The sequence below is a fragment of the Sturnira hondurensis genome, unplaced genomic scaffold (assembly GCF_014824575.4).
Source record: "Sturnira hondurensis isolate 20B ecotype Veracruz unplaced genomic scaffold, ASM1482457v3 Scaffold0003693, whole genome shotgun sequence".
NCBI classification, from domain to species: domain Eukaryota; kingdom Metazoa; phylum Chordata; class Mammalia; order Chiroptera; family Phyllostomidae; genus Sturnira; species Sturnira hondurensis.
This window is the reverse complement of record NW_028076324.1, coordinates 10,446,042-10,462,348: the sequence shown is the minus strand read 5'-3', so window position 1 is coordinate 10,462,348 and position 16,307 is coordinate 10,446,042. Positions and strand designations below refer to the sequence as shown.

At 54.3% G+C, this 16,307-nt stretch overlaps 1 long non-coding RNA gene across 1 annotated transcript; it reads left to right on the top strand.

The window, feature by feature from the left end:
• On the top strand, positions 1–7,140 carry LOC118984537 (uncharacterized). Its single transcript, XR_005065938.1, has 3 exons — positions 1–3,810; positions 5,682–5,771; positions 6,327–7,140. It is a non-coding gene; the product is annotated as an uncharacterized LOC118984537 (long non-coding RNA).
• The last annotated feature ends 9,167 nt before the right edge of the window (positions 7,141–16,307 follow it).

Here is a 16,307-nt window from a genome sequence, read left to right as displayed (position 1 = left end):
ACCCCAACCATTATGTGGGCCTCTTGGCTTGCAGTTGGAGAGACCTCTGGCCCAAGGGAACAAGTCCAATAGGAAATCTTCTTTGCATCACAAGAAGCCAAACACCTATGATTCCAGAATTTGGCCAAGTTCAATGGCTATGTCACATGTAGAGGCAAACTGGCAGAGCACTTGCCCTCCCTTCCTATCTGCCTGTAGTATACCTTCTGCCTCGGGGGACCCACGCTCTCTAGCCCCTTTTTAAAACCTGTTCTCCTCACTTCCCACGGGTTCTATGAACTCCCTCAGAGCCTTCCCCAACATCCCTTTGCCCCTAAGACAGCCAGAAGTGATGCATTTTGATTGCCACTCAGAACTACTCTGACCCTCATATAGCGAGCCCTTGATTCTAGAATATTCATGAGAAGGGGTAAATATTCTGAGGGTCTAGAGCACCAGGCCTTCCAAGGTGCTGGGAGTCAGCAATTTCAGTGATCCCACAGTTCTGAACCTCCCAGGTTCCAGAACTCAGGGACTCTCTAGCTTGTCTTTGTCCGCCTGGCTCTTCCATAATTGCCCATGACAGATAATAGTGTCTCTGGGCAGAAATCATGATTTCTTCAATCCAGCAACCTAGGCAGAGGGCCTGCTGCCCACAGCCACCTGGCTCTTCCTAACAGCTTAATGAGAAAGTCAGAATTAATTGGAACTGGCACCCAACACTCACAGGGCTCAGTGTGGCCGGCTTGGCCTCCATATGTCAAAGCCAAGTGTCCCTGGGCCTTGCTCTGATCTGTTCTAGACACCAACAGGTGTGACACGTGAGGCCTGGAGCTTAGCCTGACGAGGGAGGTCGCTAGCTGGGGCTGTGCTGACCTGGTTGTGCAGGTGGAGCCAGCCCGCTCAACCTTCTTTGGAGAGAGTGCACACCCTCATTCTACTGCTTCCGCCTGTGGGCCTCAGTTTTCCTCCTTTGTTCAATGAGCTAGCCTCCTGGTTCGCTGCGGGTTACAAGTAAATTGCTCAGTACATGCATTGTGCTATAATCTGTCCTTGGGCCCACAGGTAGGTTCCCAAGGGACAGAGCTAGTTTACTCTGCCAATAGCTATTTTCAGATTACGCCGTTTCACACTCCAAACCCCAAGGTGTGAGGTGGCTGTTTTCCCAACACCCCGGGCACACAGCAAATTACCAAACTTTTTCATCTTCAGCTACCTGACAGATTTAGTTTTAAAGAGGCATTTCGTGGTAGTTTTGTTTTCTATCTAGCTGACCATGAGTGGAAAGGAGCTTCGTGTGTTTAGAAGACACCTGTATTTTGTCTTTTGCCTCTTTTTATTGGCCTGTTGGTCCTTATTGACTTTTGGAAGGTTTTTAGATATAAAGGAATCGGCCTCTTGTCTATCAGTCTTGCAAGAGTTTCCCTGACTTTGTCTGTTGACCTTTTAGTGTTTGTATGTGTGTGTGTGAGGACTTTCTATTTGCATGTAGTCAGTCATTAATCTTTTAATTAAAGGCTTCAGGGTTTCATGTCAGGCTTTAAGAAACTAGGGTTATTATTTTTGACTCCCGTGTTTTCTTATAGTACTCTTATAGTTTCTCTCTCTCTCCCTCTTATTCTGGGAGGGCAAATCCATCTGTAACTTGCTTTTAGCCACCTTCAAAATCTCCACCTGAAATCTGATTGTACAAGAAGCTGCATAGTCAGCAGACAATAATAGCAGGAGTGCTGAAGCCGGGTGCCTAGGGTTCAAATCCTGGCCCTGCCACTTTTCTCTGTGGATTGGCAGGGAAGTCATTTATCCCCTCTCTGCCTCAGTTTGCTCATCTGTAAAATGGGAGTTAATAGTATCATGTGATAGTTAAAGGACATGTTCTGTTTTTTCAATCAAGTACCTAGAAGACCATCTGTCACTTAGCGGGTGCTTTTCATACTTACTAATTATTATTTTTTATTTGCTTTCTTTGAGGGTCAAATTGTACTTCTTTCTGAAGACCGTCTGAGCCCAGCCAATTAGCAGGCAGCTGTGCTTCAGGAGCATTTCACGGTGCTCTACCCTCAGTCATTTCACCTCACAACCACCCCACTGGATGTGTGACACATGGAGGCCCAGGGTCGTGGAGTTTCTTCCTGAGAGACTTCCAAGGGTCAAGGTCAGGGTTAGAGCCCACACGCTGTCCACTGCCCTGATGTGGGCTCCATCTTAACTGGCTTCTAAGTATAGGCTGAATCATCAAGGTCAAGCCCGCATCTTGGATACCCAGAACTGGTCAGTCCTGTCCTGGCGGCTATGACAGTGGGCAGGGGCATGTGGCAATCAGGGGAGGCTTTTGGGAATAGGGCACTTTAGTAAGTGTGACTGGAAAGGCGAGAGGGGACTGAGAAAGGGTTTGCAAGCATGGGGGAGGCATGGAACTGGGAGTGGCTGAGTCCCTGCTCACAAACCTGCCACTGACCACGAGCTCTAAGTCCTGCTTTTCCCCACTAGGCACCCACTGAACTATACAGTTGGTGGCTATAGGCAGGTGTCTTCTTGGTGAGAATGTTGAACTCCTATTCATCTGCCAAAGCCCTATCTCCAATGCCTACCCATCTGGGAAGCCATCCCCACATGCTGGCCTTTTCCAGCCTGGGATCTCCACTCCTACTCGGGCCCTGATCTCACAGGCTGGGAGTGTCTGTGCCCAGCTCTGTGTGCCCCACCCTCAACCAGGAAACCCTTGATGGCAGGGTCTTAGGTTGTGATTTCTCTGGTGCCCAGCATTGCCCAGCCCGGCCCAGGCAACACAGAGTAGATGCTTGTTGAATGGGTCTTGAAGGAAATAAGGTAGTAAATGAGTAAGTGACGAATATAAACCTCAGTCACTTACCTCCTTCTGCCCACAGCCCTCTAGTGCTCCCACCTTCCTCTGGTTAAAAGGCCCAGGTGCTCCATGAGGCCCACACAGCCCTGTAGGACCTGCCCCTCCTCACCTTTCTGACCTCACTTCCTTCCTCTCTCTCCCTTGCTCACTCTGCTCCTATCACCAGGGCCTCCTCCCTGTTCCCCCAGCCACCGAGCATCCTCCTGCCCCAGGACCTTTGCACTGGCTGTTCCTGCCTCATGTGCAGTACTAGTGATCCACAACCCTTTCTGTGGTTGGCTCACTGCTTCTCACCTCAGAACTCAATTCAAACGTCACCTCCTCAGAGAGATCTCTCTCGACCTTGATCTCTGTCCAAGAGAACCACCAATCTCTTTCCTCCTTTTTCTCTCCCTAGCACTTCCCATGATAGGATGCGTTGGTATTCAAGTATCTTTACGATGTGTCTCCTTTTCGCAGGTTTTGTTTGCAGCTATGGCGCTTCCAGTAGGCACTTTTAACATTTGTGCTTAAACGGAGGGCTGTCTGCGGGTGGGGGCAAGGGGCCCTCGGTCTGCCCTCCCCGCGCCCCGCCCTCACTGGGCCTCTCTCAAGTACACTGGGCGTGGCAGGGCGGGGCGCGGCGGGGGCGGGCGGCTCGGCCTGTCGGGCGGGTGCTCAGGGCACTAGTGGCCGGGGCCGGGTGTGGAGCTCCCGGCCGGCGCCATGGAGGGGCTGCGGCGGGGCCTGTCGCGCTGGAAGCGCTACCACATCAAGGTGCATCTGGCGGATGAGGCGCTACTGCTGCCGCTCACGGTGCGGCCGCGCGACACGCTCAGCGACTTGCGCGCCCAGCTGGTGGGCCAGGGTGTGAGCTCCTGGAAGCGTACCTTCTACTACAACGCGCGGAGACTGGACGACCACCAGACGGTGCGCGACGTGTGCCTACAGGACGGCTCCGTGCTGCTGCTCGTCAGTGACTCCAGGTGGTCAGGGACGGGGATTGGGACAGGGTCCTGGGAGGACGGGCTGGCAGGGCGTAGGAGGATCTGGCTGCCTGCCGTCCTGGGTGGAGAGTGGGTAAGGACTAGGAGAGGACGGCAGGGAACGAGAGGGCCTGCTGGGGTGGTGGGTGGGAGTGAGTTGGGGGTGGGGGAGGGGGCGGATGGCCGGACACAAAGAGGGGTTGACTGGGGTCCGGGGGGCGGGATGTGGGCGGCAGACTGGACTAGGGTAGGGGTCCTTCTGGCTCCCTGGAAGGCCTCCTCCCAGGGCCTGAGCACTACTGTTGTGTGTGCCCCGGGAAGGAGAGGGATGGAAGGGGCTGGCACTGAGAGAGACTGGGACAGTGGCTGGCTGTCTCCTGCCTGCTTCCTTCTCTCCCCTGAGCTTCTCTCTGGCCGCCCCTGCCTTTCTCTAGACCTCTTTGTCTCCGCTCTCCCTCTCAGTGGTGCTGTCCTATTTCGCATTCTATCGCTCTTTCTGTCTCTCTATGGCTCTGTCCATTTCCGTCTCTGCTGTTTTCTCTCTGTGTCTCTCTCTGCGTCTCTCTGTGTACATTTCTTTCTCTATTTTGCTCTGTGTCTCTGTCTTTCTGAGTCTCTGGTCCTTCTCTCTTCATCCATCTCTCCCTGCATGTCTGCCCATGCCACAGTCCCATCCTGACACTGGCTGCCTACACTCTGACCTGGCCATCTGGAGTCTGGGCCAAGGTGACCCACAAAGGACCGTGGAAAGACCACACACCAAGGCCCGGGGCAGCACTAGGAGGTGGCAGAGGCTGGTGCTTGGTGACTCAGGTCGTGAGGTGGGGGAGCTGGGCCAGGGCTGATCCCAGAGCACCAGCTGCCTCCCCAGAGGTGTTGGGCAGGGACGTACCAGAACCACACGTGTAGCCCTGGTGTTTATGAGGGGCCATGCTTGCCAGGCCACAGAGGCTTGGTCTGCCACACCTGCTGTGATATTTTGAGAGGAGGAGCCTCAGATGCTGTTCCTGAAGAGGTGAGGTGGGGGTGGGGGGAGAGCCTGCCTTCCCGGGCTCTCAGAGGGAAGATCTTGGGGGCAGGGGGAGATGGTGGGGGGTGGTGACCCATAGGGGCTTGGGGCTGGGAGCAGGTGCTGTTGGCAGTGCATCCTCTCCTACAACGTCTGGCAGCTGGACAACCCACAGATGTCCAAATACTGTAATTGTCGTTCAGTATGCAATCAGTATTTATTTCGTGTCTACTGTGTGCCGCGTAGTGGGGCCCAGTGGAGGCTCAGACCAGGCCTGACCTCATGGAGTCCACTGCCAGTTCAGTGGGGGAGAGAGACATGAAAGCAAACACGTGATTACTGTCAGGTTGGAATGTCCACATTCCTCCCTGTCCCCTTCAGCTCCGTCAGGCCTTTGTTCAGGCGCCAACTCAGTGCAGTCTTCCCCGGTGACCCGGAAATGATCACTCCCCACCCTATCCCTGTTGTTATCTTTCTCCCTGATACTCGGCAGCCCCTGACTTCTCTATATCTTTCTAACTTTCACCCCATCTTCCCCACCTGACTGCAGACTTTGGGAGGGCATTGTTGCTCATTCTATATACACCGCTATGTTCCCAGTTCAGTCCCCAGAACATTGTAGGTGTTCAGTAAATATTCATGGAATGTACTGTGTGGCCGTGAGAAAGGGGCTGCCCAGAACATTTTCCTGGAGCCCTGGCGGTGCCCGGAAGTGCAGGGAAAGATCTGGAACCTGGAGGCAAGATCTGGCGGATGTGGGAAGATGCATCGCCTGGACACTGAGCAGATAGGAGAGGCTTTGAGTGCTGAGGCGAGGGCTGTGTTGGCCTGCAATTGGTGTCCTTCTGTCCCCCTCCTGCAGGTAGTCTGGGTTGGAGGAGGTGGAGCCATGACTGAGGGGACGGAAGGTGCTGGCTAAAGGAGCAGGCTGGGGCGGGGAGACCTTTGGGAGGTAAGTCTTTCCGGGGACCTTCCATATTGTGGGCACCACAGATAGGGGGAAATGAGGCCCAGGGAGGGGAAGGGACTCACGGTTGTTAAGTGTCACCCCCCACACTCCAACCCCCTGTGCCTTTCATCCCTAGGGCAAGGACACCACCCTTGCTTTCTCACTTATCTTTAGACTAACATGTGTTGCTCCTAAGTAACATGAATGATGCTCCCTGGCTTGCTGTGTGACCTTAGATGGATTTCTTTGCCCCTCTGGGCTCCGTTACCCACTCCTTACAATTGTGCTCTTTGACTGAAATCCTGTGACTTCTACCAGCTGGCTTCAAACAGCCAAGCTCCCTCTAAGAATGGCTGGCTACCTGTAGCTACAGGGCCATCCTTATCTCTGTGGGTGAGCGCCAGGCTCCTGGGGAAGGAGGAGGTGACTGAGGGTTTCCTGTCCATATCGGGAGGGGACATTAGGGAAGAGGGAAGAAGGAAACCCAGCCAGAGAGCTGATGTCTCACCCTCCTAGGGGCCTGAATTGAGATTGTCTTATCCCTTCCTGCTGTTCCAGGCTCTGGGTGGACAGTGAAACACTGGCCTGACCAGCTGATGCCTCAGACATTCCTGACAGAGCCCCGCTCCCTGACATTGACCTAGGACATTGCCACCCCAGCCGGTCAGGCTGTGCCGTGTGACCTGAGGCCAGGCTCCCCCTGGGGACCTCAAGTGCCCAGTCTGCAACGGGAACCACCGTGCCACCTTGGAGGCTCCTCCGCTCAGCCCGAGAGGAGCCCAGAGAGGGCAGAGGGGCTCAGGCAGTGCCTCTCCCGCCTTGTCCACTCTCCGGCCACACCTTTGCCCAAGCCGTGCCCCCTGCCTGAAGCACCTTTCCCACTCCTCTCTGTGGCTCCAACCCACCTGGGATTCCAGCCTCCTCCAGGAAGTCTTCTCGGATGCCCTCCTGCCCAGCCAGCGAGCACCTTGTCCTTTTTTGGACCCCCACAAATCCCTCTACTGTGAACAGCTTTGACTGTGGGGTACAACCAGTCACTCAGGAAATCTTAATGACTAAGGTGGAGACTGGGGGACCCCCACCCTCCCCCAACTTCCAGCATCACCCTGTGTCCCCCACCCTCACCCCCAAATACCTCCCCACATTGCAGTCTGTGCCCACACCCTTGGAGGTGGCCTCCTCGTAATGCCTTGCCACCCTGTCCCCTGCACGGGGTCTCCCAGTTGGGTCTGAAGTGTTCTGGTCCAGTAAGCAGGTATCTGGGGGCCCCCTGTGCCTGACAGAGTGCTGAGGCGTGGGTGGTAATGTTTTCTTTCCCACCCCACTCTTGTTTTTATTGTGACAATAAAGCGTATTTTTGTCTGGTCCCAAATGCCACAGACAAGCCTGCAGCCCCCAGACCCCATACCACTGGTGACTCGGGTCAGTCCATCATGGCTGCAGCCGCTCACCCTGCCTTTCAGCCCCTGAGCCTCGTGCATCATGGGTGGTAATCTTGGGGGCGTGCCAGGCAGTGTATTGTGGGAATTCTGGGAATGCAACACTCCTCACCGCCCCCAAGCTGAGCCTCTGTTGGCTCTCTCCCCTGCGGTCACGTGGCCTCATTACCTCATGGCCTTGGGGCCCTTGGGGCCTTTTCGCAGACCCAGGGAGGCTGGAGGGAAGGGGATGCAGCACCCTTCACAAGGCCTGGAGGAACGTATTCACTCTCCAGGTGCTGGTGTGGTGTGGGGAAGAGGCACTGGAGCCTCGGAAGAAATAATGTTTCAATTAAGAGTTCGATTGGCTGTAAGGCCCAGAGAAGAGACAGGTAGATAAAAATTCATGGCTGTGGGGATAGTGAGCTCAGACAGTCAAGAGCGGGTGGGGAGAGGAGACAGGGAGAGGGGGTGCACACTGGGGCTGGAGGTGGTTCCCAAACACCCTGGGGGCACACAGTGAGGGAGGCAGCCTATACCCCCTACTCCTGCCAGGTTTGGGCTCCCGGCACTGGGTCACCCACATATGTGCACCTGGGGGCCCATCCTCCCAGGGTCCAGCAGAAAAGTGGGGCTCTTTTTAAAAAAAATTTATTTATTTTTAGGGAAGGAGAAAGAGAGGGAGAGAAATATAAACATGTGGTTGCCTCTTATGTGCCCCCCACTGGGGACCTAGTCTGCAACCCAGGCATGTGCCCTGACTGGGAATTGAACTGATGACCCTCTGGTTCACAGCACACACTCAATCCATTGAGCTACACCAGCCAGGGTTGGAAAGTGGGGCTCTTCATAAGCACCTCAGGTTTGTTCCTCAGTCCCTACCACCTGCCAGGGCCTATGCCACATTCCTGTGGGGCCTCAGTTTACTCTAGACTGCCAACCATGCTACCTAGCAGCAGTGGTGGCCTAATCATGGCCCACTTTACAGATGGAGTGTCCAAGGTCACCTCCCTCTAGGCTGCTGCTCCAGCAGCCCTGGAACTTGAGAGGTCCCCAGCCCAAGCAGGGGGTCCCTGGTGGAGGATGAGTGAGGGTGTCTTGCTTCTCAATTGGGGATGGGTGTGAGAGAAAGCATTTTCAGGGAGTTTCCACATTTAACAAACATTATGCAAATGTAATGCAAATTACATGCAAACCACCACTCATTTCTTAAGCCTTGACAGCGCTGGCTTCTTCTGAAGTAATAATGTTGGACCTGACCCTTGGCCTTGGCCTAGAAGCAGGATACAAAGTCTTTCCCTTCTATTTTCCTTCTTTCCCCTTTCCTTCCCTTCTTTTCTTTTCTCCCCTCCCTTTCTTCTTTCCTTCCCTTCTTCCCCTCCCTCTTCATCCTTCCTTTCCTCCCTTTCTTCCTTTGTTCCTGTTTTCTCTTCCTTCACATTTATTTGTTGAAGTCCTCCCAGTCCTGAGATGAACATAAACAGCAAAGTCTCCATTTTTCAGATGGGAAGGCTGAGTCACAGGCCTGACCTGAGATCCCTGAGTCACATTGTAGAAAGTGTCCTGGGCCAAACTGGATGGTAGCCGGGACCCAAGAAGGAGAGATGACAGCAGCTGGAGCAGGCCTAAGGGGGCTGGATGAGACCGAGGGGGTTTTCTGGGGTTTCTTGGCCTTGAATGGCAGGCTGCCAAGCTTGGATCTGGAGAAATCTCACTTTGACTTGCCCTACTTCTCTGAACCATCTTTTTCCTGCTACTCCATCAGCATATTTGTTGAATTCTGGCTATAGCCCTTCTGCTCCATTTGCAGGCCCTGCCAGCTCTAGTTGGCGAGCTTCTATTCATCCTTCAAAACCCCAGCTCCAATGCCCCTTCATGAAGACATACCTGATCCTCTAAGAAGAGCCTCCATTTCACTCTGGGCTTCTGTTGCCCCTGTCCCTCTTTCTGGTGTGGCCATGCCCACTCGGGGTGGGCAGTGCCACTACACACCCTGGCTCCCACCCGACACTTGTCTTGTTCTCAGAAACTTCCAGACCTTTGCATGTGCACATCCTCTACACAGAATGCCCTTGTCAGTCTTTGCCGCCTGTCACACCCTTACATTTTCTTTTTTTAAAATATTTTATTTATTTATCTTTAGAGGAGAAGGAAAGGAGAGAGGGAGAGAAACATCAATGTTTAGTTGCCTCTCGTATGTCCCCTGTCGGGAACTGGCCTGCAACCCAGGCATGTGCACTGACTGGGAATCGAACCTTGATCCTTTGGTTCGCAGGCCTGTGCTCAATCCACTGAGCTACACCAGCCAGGGCACCCCTCCATCTTCACAGCCCACCGCTAATACCCCACCTCCCTGTGGCCTCTGCCACTCTCTCCCAGATGGCATCCAGGTCCTACAGCCTCCATCCTTCCTTCTTGCCCACCCCTGACCCTCAGAACTGAGAGATCTGTATGTCCTCCCAGACTGAGGAGTTGCCTCTAGGGCCCCCGGATCACCTGGGTTGGGACTAGGTATGGAGGGGCCATCTTTGAATGTGTATTTAATCAAGGCTGAAGTGTCTGAAAGCAAAATGAAGCTCAAACTCCATAACTAAGCCCTTCCCCTCACCCTTGCCTCTTGCTGGCCTCCAGAGCTTTGCGTAAGCTGTTCTCTCTGCCAGGAGTGCCTTTTCCTTTGAATCCTGTTCTGGGGGACCTCAAGCCAGCTGCCTCCCCTCTCCTGGCTGTGAAACTGGGGGAATCCCACCCCCCACCCCAGGGCCTCTCAGGCTCCAGGCTCCACCCCGGCAGCAAGTCTGGGCTGTGAGGAGTTTCGGGTGAGACTTGGCAGCCAAGTCTCTCACTGGGGCCCAGGGCGTCCTGGGAGGAGCCGCCTCCTGCCTTGGCTGCCCACTGGGTTTATGCACCCAGAATGTCAAGGAGCATTTTCCTGGGTGGCAAGTAAATCCAGGCAGTGCCCTGAGGGGGAACCTGTGACTCCACCAGAAGCTGCAGGCACACAGACATCCCCCCTCAGCCCCACTCTGTCTGTCTGTCCCTCCCTCCCTCCTCCTGTGCTCTCTCCCTCTCCCTCTCCCCCTCCCTCCCTCCAGCTCCGTGACTGCAGGCTAGGTCTGGCATTCTCTGTCCGCCTGTTCAGCGGGCACCTGTGGGGAGTCTTCTACGGGCCTGGCCCTCACTGGCTCCGGCTGCCCCAGACGGTGGGTCGGGTTGTTCACTGTACAAAGCACCCACCTGCGGCTGCGAGAGGACCGGGGAAGGGGCGCCTTTCCGTAATTCACTCGAAGGCTCCCCTGCTGGTTGGTGGTGGCCCACACCCTGCCCGCCCCCCCCCCCCACCTGTCTCCTCCTCTCCGTCTCTTTTCCCTAATCCTCTCCGGGCTTATCACTCTCTCCGCCTCTCCAGGCCCTGTACCCAGGTCCCTGCCTCCATCGCTGTCTCCGTTTTTCTCCATGCCTCTGGTCATTTATCTCTGCCTCTCTGTCTCCCTACAGCCCTGTACCTGTCTCTCGTATCCCCCATCAGAAAGGACCCCTGTTTCCCTGATGCCCTGAGCATGACTTCTGGGAGTCCGCAAAAGCTGCTGGGGCCGTCCATTTTGAAATCAATGATTAAGCACCACAAATTTACAGGGCTTTGGGGACAGCATGGTGACCAGGACATCCAGCTGTGGGTCCTCCTGGGGCTTGAGGCCCAGCAGAAGAGTCAGCTGCTGCAGGACTTCTGTCTCTTTTGGGATCCTGGACACCCACCCGCCTTCTGGGCCAGGTTCACAGTCCCCCTTTGAAGGACCTCAGGTGGTCTCTGTTGCTCAGGGGCCTCAGTTTTCCCACCTGCCAGTGGAGGGAGTGGAGGTGTTCAGGGTGAATGGGCCAGCACCCACGCTCAGCTGTTTGTCGACAGAGAAATCCTGACTCATCCCCGTGCCCAAGTGGGTTTGAAAAAAACCTCCAAGGGGAAAGTAGTTGTAAGAAAAAACAAAACAAAAGAATCATGGGGCTGACCACCCAGCCTGCCCTCTGACTCACTGGGCAAGGAAGTGGCGTCACCGACATCCCCTAGGTCATCAGGGAAACTGTGCTTGCCTCTTCCACTCGTGGCCCCTGACCACCGAAGTCTGCCCCTGGCCGGTGAGGGCTCTAGGCCTAGCCCTGAGGGTTCCTGACTTGGCACTGACCTCATGGGGTACTCTTTCCAGCTACAGAGGATTTGCGCGTGCTGTTTCTAAGTGTGGGGCACCTCTTCTCACCCCTCATCTTTCGTTCTTCCCTTTGCAGGTTCATGGTCACTTCCTTGGGGAGGCCCTAAACAAGTCTGCAGTTTTCCATTCTCATGCCATCCTGTTCTTTCCCTTTAGATGAGTATTCATTCAGTGTGTATTTCCCTCTGCTGGCCTATGGGCACAGGGAAGGCTGGACAGGGGTCTCATGTGGTCACCCCTGGATCACACAGCATTTAATAACCCAGGGGAGAGGGGTGCCAGGAACACCCTCCCTCCTCAGACTGGATGAGGGCCTCCCGTCCCAGTTTCTGTCACCATTGTGCCCAGCTCCAGGTGGCCGAGGGGCCCAGAGGCTCAGGGTTGAGATTCCAGGCACACTGGCTCCTGCCACAGTGATAAATGGGAAGAACTCAGAACTGATCACTGACTGCTCCACTGGCCCGGTCTGGGCAGGCAGAGCGTCCTTGCTGCTGTGTTGCCCAGACAGCTCTCCAGAGTTAATTAAAGGTGGGAGGCGGCTGGCTCCGGGGAGGGGCCCAGAAGGCACTGGCACCACGTGGAGCTGGCTGGGTGCAAAGCCTAGCTCTGTGGGGCCACTTTGGGCAACTCACTTTCCCTCTCTGAGCCTCAGTTTTCTCCTTTGGAAAGTGGGAGGAGAGAACCCCCTCATCTGTAGGGATGCGTTTCTTGGGGGAACCACCTCGCACCAGCAGAGCGTGGCAGAAACGGTGAGGTGACTTCGGAGGCTTCATTCCTCCTCTCCTACCGCCACCAGCAGAATAAAGTGAGGTTGGGGGCAGAACCCAAACCCAGGGGCAGGTCTCTCTCCATTAGATGGGATGAGATGGCATTGGCAAACAGAGGTCTGTTTGTGAGGATTCATCTGAGACAATGGCCACAAAGGACTAACTGGCACTTTGTCCGAACTACTTCCTTTTCCTTCAGATTTCAGGTTGCCTGACCCCTCCCCTCCGCAGGGGCACAGGACTCCCCAGTGGGCTGTGCCAAGGTGGCAGAATCTTAGACCTCGAACGCCGTCAGCCAGCCTATCACTGTCTGGTGTGTAATTTAAAACTTTCTGCTAGCCACTAGGAGAAAAGGTAAGAGTAAGCAGGTAAAATTAATTTTAATAATGTTTTATTTGATTCAATACATTCAAAATATTTTAACATGCAATCAATATACAAATTGTTAATGAGCTATTTTACATTTTTATACCAAGTCTTTAGAAACTGGTATTTTTTACTTACAGAACATCTTAATTTAGTAACATTTTAAATGCCAATGGCTCCCATGTTGGACAGTGTGGAATTAGGGTGTATGATTATCACTTGCCTGGACCAGAGTAGTGACCTGGCCTCCAGCCCCAGCTCCCACCCTCATCCCGCACAGTCGGTCCTCCCATCAGACCACTAGAGGGTATCCGTGAGCACCTGAGTCAGGTCCCATCCCTCTTCTGTCCGTAGCCCTCTGTGGATCACTTTTGAGGGCAGTGAGGAGGACTAGGGCTTCTACCCTGAGTGAGGTGGGAGCTCAGGTGAGAGATGATGGGAAAGAGTGTTCCAGGTAGAGGGAACAGCCAGTGCAAAGACCCTGAGGCGGGACCCTGTCTGACCTGTTAGAGGAACAGCAAGGAGGCCCCTCATGTGGCTGAGCAGAGTGAGGGAGGGGGAGAGACAAAGGTAGGGAGGGCAGGGAGGGGCAGGCAGCAGGTCCTGCAGGGCTGTGTGGAGGAGGACTTGGGCTTTTCTTCCTAGATGGGTGGTAAGAGGTGGGTTTAGCCAGAACAAAGGTTCTGAGGGGCTGGGGGAGGCTGGTTGCATTGTCTCTGAATTCAGGACAAGCCAGGGTTCTAAACCTGCCTCTGCCTCCCCTCAGCCCACTGACTTGAGGCCAGTGACCTGCCCTTCTGGGCCTCGGTTTTCCATCCATAAAATGGGTCCAATAGTAGACCATCCTTGGAGAGGATTGAGGCTGTGGATGAAAAGGGGACCACATACAAACCCCAACAAACCCAGGGGAGGCCCCCATGGCAGAACTTACAATCTCAGAGACCAAAAATAACCACAGGGGAGGTTCGGAGCAAACATTTCTAACTAAAAGAAGGTCATGGCTGGTAGTGACGTCTTAGGCCTGTAGCTGCCTTGACAAAGGTCAGTCTTTACCTAAGTGAGCCTGTCTCTTGTCCTTTCGCTTCTAAGAAAGCAAACCTTTGGAAGGTCAGAGCGATCTTTCCCAGACCCCTCCGGGCACAGCCGCCAGCCCAGAGCGGGAGACTGCGGGACAGCCCCCTGCCGTCTTGCCTCCCGAACACCACCTCCGTGTGCTGCACGCGCTCGTCAGTGACTCCCGTGCCCACCAAAGTACAGGACGTACGTGTCTCCACGTTTTACTTCTTATCCAGTCACAGAGGTTTGCCCATTTTGCTTTCTCCTGCCTCCCTAATCTACCTCCAGTGGATGTGTGTTAACCCTCCTTATGTCTCCTTTGATTCTAATGTATAAAATAAGCTGCAAAAATGTCATTCGCTGAAGCATTTTTCTCAGTTCTTTGAGATTTTGCTTCCTGGCAATTGTAATTAGTTTGGCTCGAATAAACTCATAAAAGTTCTCTGCAGGTTTGGACGTTGCTTCCATCTCAGAGGCTCGAGCTCCTGATTCCAGGCGCAGTCGGGACTGGGGTCTGGTGAGAAGAGCAACAGTGAGCCCGGAACAACATTTAAGGCTCCACCAAATCCAGCCATCTGGATAAATACTATTTTAATGCACCAATACAAAAACACTGAATGCAAAAACATCTACAATGGACAAACTGTTGAAGTGTTAAATATTGGCAGGACCTGGCCCTGTGCTGGCTCCGCCCGGCCCACTCGCCTCACCCTCTTCTAGGCTCTTACAGCGCCTGGGAGGCCCGTCCTGCAACCCAGCCTCCCCCCCCCCCCCATCCCTGAAGATCTCTGATTAAACCTTAATTCCAGAGTAATAAGTCCAGGGATCTGGTGGGCTCAAAGGAGAAAGGCCCTGGCAGGGGTGGGCCAGGCTGGGCCATCCTGGGGGAGAAGGAAGGCCGGGAGGGAGGCCAGTGAGTGGCCGGAGTGGAAACCCAATCTTAATTAGCCCCTCATGATTAATTTACTGGCTCAGGAACAGGCAGAGAAGTCTTTTTCTCTAAACCTACCCCGTTCTTTTCCAACAAAATATATTTATTTAAAATGCACTTTTATATGCTACCACGAAAACCCGTATGTATGAAGGATACACGGTGTGTATAAATTTGAGGAGATATGTATTGATTGAATGGGTCACTGTTGAAAAATGATCCACATGATCTTATCTGGAACCGTGGTAGCAGCAGCTGCTCTGGGAGCGCTGAGTATGTGCCAAGTGTTTACACACACTTCTTAGCTCATCTCCTCACAATAGCTCTGGGGATTGACAAGCTATTGTTACACTCGTTTTCCCAGAGCTCGCCTGACTCCCGGGCCCCACCGTGTACACCAGAGTGGGTTCCCACTTGAGATCTTGGTTTGCAGAGCCCACAAAGGCTGTTCTGCACAGGAAAGCCACTTTGGGTTTCAGGCGAGATTGCAGTTTGTGATTTTTTTCCTTGGATCTCTAAGCATTTGCCTAGGCGGTTCCCTCCATCAGGAACGCCTTTCCTTTTCCTGTGTGAATCCTCCTGGATCTTCAAAACTCGGGGCACATGTCTGCAGGAGGCTTTCTCTGTGAACCTCCAAACTGAGGCTTTACAACCTCCCACCAAGGACCCCCCAGGCTCATCTGCACAGCCTCCTTCTGGTTCTCTCTCCCCTGGCCTCACGAGAGATCGAGCCCACCCAGGCCCCTGCCGCAGACACGCATATTTTGTACACACCCACGGGCCTGGTCTGCACGCCCCTGTCCCCACCCGTGCCTGTGGGTGGTCCCCCCCACCCCCACCCCCCGATCTCACACACCAGCCCCACCCTCTGCCTCCAGCCTGGGAACGATTATAGTGTCAGAGACATTGCAGTTGCCCCAGACAGGTCGGCTTCATGTTTAATTCATCTCCGGGCTAATTATAGCCAGGATGGAGGAGGGGCATGGTAACTTGGCCTCCCTTCCCCAGCCCTTCCTGCCGCCTGTGTGGCTGGGGAAGGGTGGGTGGGGACTGGGGTTTGTGTCCCTCTCCCCCTGCCCCCTGCTCAGGGCAGCGTTGCGGACCTGGCAGCGCCTCCTCCTAGGGTGCAGTCTCGGAGGCAGCACTGTTGGTGGAAATGCAGACAGGGGGTGGGGCCGGCAGGGTGCAGGAGGAGGTACGAGGACTCCAGCTCCTGGCACCGGCATGCCCCCACCAGGACGCCTCCTTTCCTCCTTTCTCCTGGGTCAAGGTTGATAATAATAATCTGGGATGATGCAAGTTAGCCCACCATGTTCTGGGGGGCCCACCAAGGCCACCGCAGAGACGGTGAGCCCCTAATAGTGAGTAACAATAACCAACCTTTAGAGCCACGTGCCATTCAGTGGTGCTGGTGGCTTTGGCCCTCCTGAAACGTGAGCTACATTTACCGCCCCCGTCGTCCCAGAGTGCCACTCCGGGCCAGGCACCTTCCCAGGTGACTGGTGTGGTTATAGCCAGGCTGGGATTCTGGGTGAGGTGAGTGAGGCACTTGCCAGGGCTGCAAAGCATAAGGAGGTGACAGTGAACTCAGCAGGAGAATACCATTTTCAGTCATGTTTTAAAGAATCCACAACAATGCAAAAAAAAAGTCCCCGAGAAACAAAATATCTAAACGTTAAATACAGATGAATAGGAACCTGCTCAAGTAGAACCTTATGAGCATTTTGATCTGTTCAACAGCCTCTAGGGGGCAGGGACTGTGTTGATCAACACAGGTGGGAAACTGAGGCACTGAGCAG